Source organism: Pholcus phalangioides, unplaced genomic scaffold (genome assembly GCF_987345545.1).
Source record: "Pholcus phalangioides strain wild (caught in Gottingen) unplaced genomic scaffold, Ppha-v1.0 ptg000007l_1, whole genome shotgun sequence".
NCBI lineage: Eukaryota > Metazoa > Arthropoda > Arachnida > Araneae > Pholcidae > Pholcus > Pholcus phalangioides.
This window is the reverse complement of record NW_028301600.1, coordinates 36,695,262-36,699,653: the sequence shown is the minus strand read 5'-3', so window position 1 is coordinate 36,699,653 and position 4,392 is coordinate 36,695,262. Positions and strand designations below refer to the sequence as shown.

Sequence of the window (4,392 nt, the reverse complement as noted above, 5' to 3'; positions counted from 1 at the left end):
CCTGGTTGGTGTCATTTTTTGAAATCTGCTGAAATTGTACTGTGGTTCAGGATTATATATAAAGTCATATAAAACTGAGACAATTGAAAATCCATGGTAAAATTTATTCCAATTTGCTAAGCAAGATTTTATCTCTGTCCGTAGATAACATTAAAATTAAGGCAAATTGTCTATTTTGATCTTAACTATTTTACCTAATCAAAAAATCCACACTAATTGCAAAAAAAATAATCAATCTCCGGTTTACGAGACCGGCGCCTTCACCATTAGGCCACGAGGGCTCACCGTTAAACGTAGGCCACTCTCTCCGTGTGCGGTTTCTGTCGACCTGCCTTTTTTTTTTTTTTTTCTGGACCGATTACTCGAACGTTAATATCAACTCTCGAATGTGATGAATAGGTTAGTTTTTTAGCTGTTTTGTAATTCACAGTACTTTTCTTCTTCCATAATTCAGTCTTCAACTTGTGAATTTCAAAAAGGTCTATATTTTGCTTTTATATATGAAATTTTTTATGTTTAGATATAGTTTAATAAGTAGTTTATTAAAACTATAATAAACTTTATAGTTTCAATTTCTAAGTCCGATATGTTTTAGTGTTTTAATTCATCTATTTTATATCTATATTATCTTATCAGCCACCTCGTTGGGCATTTTGCCTGTTGGGGCGTTGTATTTGTATTTGTATTTGTATCTATATTTTGTTGTGGTATTTGTATTTATTTGTAATAACCATGGTACTGGGGCATAGAAACGTGGGCTCAACGTTAAAAGTACGCCACTCTCTCCCTGTGCAGTTTGAGACCTGACTCGTTCTTTACACCGATTAAGTGAGATGCAATGTTAGAATTTGAGTTAGTTAATTAGTTGAAATTATCATTATATTTATTGTGAGCAAGTCATCTAGGCCAGTGGTTCTCAACCTATGGAAGACCGCGGCTCGGTAGGATTCTTTTTTTTAGTGGAAGGCTAGTTCTCTCTCTCTCTCTCTCTTTCTCTCTCATAAACACGGCTAACGGGAAACCAATGAGGATATATGAAATGATGAATCACTCACGGGGTGGGGGGGGGGGGCTGGTTTGAATTTTGCCAGGGAACGGTGGTTGATAAACATCGATCTAGGCCCCACATCATGGCAATTTTAAAAATTTCATTCCATACTTGAATGTTATTTACGCCAACTGTCATATTCCGAGAGATACGGCGATATAAACACAAAAACAAACTATGCGACTTCAAGCTAGATAACACCGACAAAACAATGAATTTTTTAAATGTCATAAAAGAAAAACAATAAACATAAAACTTAATGTAAAAACCATAGTTTTGAATAAATTAGCAAATTAAATACAAAAACATTGAGGCTTAGAAATTGAAATTAAAAAAAATATACACTAAACAGCAAAAAACAACAATTTAAAATTGGCAAATTAGAGCATAAAAACATATCAGACTAAAAAATTTAAATGTAACAGAACATTAAGTATCAAAAGAAAAAAAACCACTCGATTTTTATATTACACACTAAACACATATAAAACTTTAGTAAAGTAATAAATAAAGGCAAAAAGCAGAAATATAGGATATAAAATATATGAATTAAAACACTAAAACATATCGGACTTAGAAATTGAAACTATAAAGTTTATTATAGTTTTAATAAACTACTTATTAAACTATATCCAAACATAAAAATTTTCATATATAAAAGCAAAATATAGACCTTTTTGAAATTCACAAGTTGAAGACTGAATTATGGAAGGAGAAAAGTACTGTGAATTACGAAACAGCTAAAAAACAAACCTATTTATCACATTCGAGAGTTGATATTAACGTTCGAGTAATCGGTCCAGAAAAAAAAAAAAAAAAAAAAAGGCAGGTCGACAGAAACCGCACACGGAGAGAGTGGCCTACGTTTAACGTTGAGCCCTCGTGGCCTAATGGTGAAGGCGCCGGTCTCGTAAACCGGAGATTGCGGGTTCAAGTCCCGCCGGGGGTTGATTTTTTTTTTTTGCAATTAGTTTGGATTTTTTAATTAGATGAAATAGTTAAGATCAAAATAGACAGTTTGCCTTAATTTTAATGTTATCTACGGGCAGAGATAAAATCTTACTTAGCAAATTTGAATAAATTTTACCATGGATTTTCAATTGTCTCAGTTTTATATGACTTTATATATAATCCTGAACCACAATACAATTTCAGCAGATTTCAAAAAATGACACCAACCAGGAATCAACTTTTTCTAGGTATAAAAAAAAGTATTGTGGTTACATAGCTGCATTCTGAATTGAAATTTCATTAAGAGATATACTTTTTGAAACACAAAATAAATTGAGAAAAGAAATAGATGTCATTGGTTTTTGGCCATGTATTTGCAATCTATGTTCAAATATACACGGGACCATAGAGGGCCAAAAGCCTTTGATGGACTGAGACTCGTGTTCGGCTCTAAATTTTTATATTCGCTATTCAATCACATGATTCTCTCTCTCAACACACTACGTGACCCAGGTCTTGTTAGCAGTTTAATTTTCAGATATGCCTTTATCAATTACCGGTGTATTATTTTTTGCTATTTAATGACTATATTGCCACTGTACAAAAATGACAATAATTTTTATAACTAATTTTCATAAGACACTAAAAAGAAACCATACTGATCGCATTCGAGAGTTACGATATCTAACATTGCATCTCGCTTAATCGGTGTAAAGAACGAGTCAGGTCTCAAACTGCACAGGGAGAGAGTGGCGTACTTTTAACGTTGAGCCCACGTTGCTAGTACCATGGTTATTACAAATAAATACAAATACCACAACAGACAAAATGCCCATTGGGGTAGCTGAGAAATGTGCCCATAAAAATATGCTTGTCGAATATATATCTAAACTATATTAAATATACAGCAACCCAATGCCTTTGATCATCTGATATATATTATCCGGCGTTGATATATATTAATTTTTTCTATAACCGGCCGGTATATTCAATCCACACATATGGAACTCAGTACGTAACAAATATCTTGTTACAGTCGTTTTTTTTAAATGAATTAATTACGGGGTGGTGTTTTTTGATATCTCCTCACAATATTGTAATTGAAGAAAATTGACCGCCAACACTTTTTAAATTAAAACTTCAAAATATACTCTATTTGATGGGGGTTCTCCTGGTTTTCGCTAATATATACAGTAAAAACATATCGTATATGATAACAAATGTGGTTTAACAGACTCAATGTTTTGCTTATTAACCCCTAGGCTGCGGGAACAGTCGTAAAAATGCTGGTCTCAAAACGGATGAGTAAATAAATTTTCATTTTTTTTTCAGTTGTCTTTTCTGAAAGATAGATGGTACTCAAACTCATACGTTGCAAAATACAGTGATACCTCGGCTAATGAAGATAATTCGTTCCGGAATCACTTTCGTTTACAGAAATCTTCGTAAGCGGTAGTACCACTGTGCAGTGGAATCGATCCAAGACGGACACTTTATGAGATGGAACTGTGTGTGTGGATAATAAAATGGGATATTATCTCAGTATCTTGGAGTTCCATTTTGGACAGGTTTCATTGTATAATACAATCGAAAAATGTTGTAATATAAACCGAGAATCTGGGTTCGAATCCAAAATCACCAATAAAAGTGCGATCGGGCCAGAAAGGAGGCACCTGCGTCAAGTCCCGATCATCATCCTTAGATGATGGGCACGCCGCTGCGCTCATGGGAGCAAGCTACAGGTTGAAATCCAATGCGATAGATGAACACGTTGAAATTTAACTCCAGTTAAAACTAGATTTTTGATTCAAACAAAATTGCACAATTTCGATCTATCAAATTTTAAAAAAAAAACAGCATTTACCTATGAAAGAATATCGAAGCATCGATTACATCGCATATTAAGTATGTTTCCAAAATGGAATTTAAATCTCTTCATGCTTGTCATAGCTATGGAGTGCATAGGCAACAGGGCGCATAGCATTTTACTGGCTAACCGTCGGTCCTAGAGGCATACTTCCAATTATGAAAAGTATCAAAATAACCTGTAGTACTATTCCACGTGTAGTACCGGGTAAAACGGTTTACTGTATTTAATGCTGTTTTTTTTTTCCAATTTTCAATCCGTTTTTCGAATTCCAATATCTCAGTGAATATTGCATATAGAAACGTGGAATTTTTTGTTAGCATCAGGAGAAACAGATCAACAGCTTTCTCATTGGGTTTTTGAGCACAGTGTGTCCGTATAAAAAGTTAATATTTTTATTTTAATAAATATACAACCCCTTGAAACATGAATGAGAAATTTGAATATTACACGTCATTTAGATACTTTCTCTAATTGGAAGTATGTCTCTGGGATGAATGGTTGGTTCACCTGTAAAATGTCATGT

The 4,392-nt window shown here is 33.6% G+C and overlaps 1 non-coding gene across 1 annotated transcript; it reads left to right on the top strand.

Annotated features, from left to right (window-relative positions):
• Positions 1 to 1,924: 1,924 nt before the first annotated feature.
• TRNAT-CGU (transfer RNA threonine (anticodon CGU)) lies at positions 1,925 to 1,997 on the top strand. Its single transcript has one exon. It is a non-coding gene; the product is annotated as a tRNA-Thr (tRNA).
• Positions 1,998 to 4,392: the final 2,395 nt, after the last annotated feature.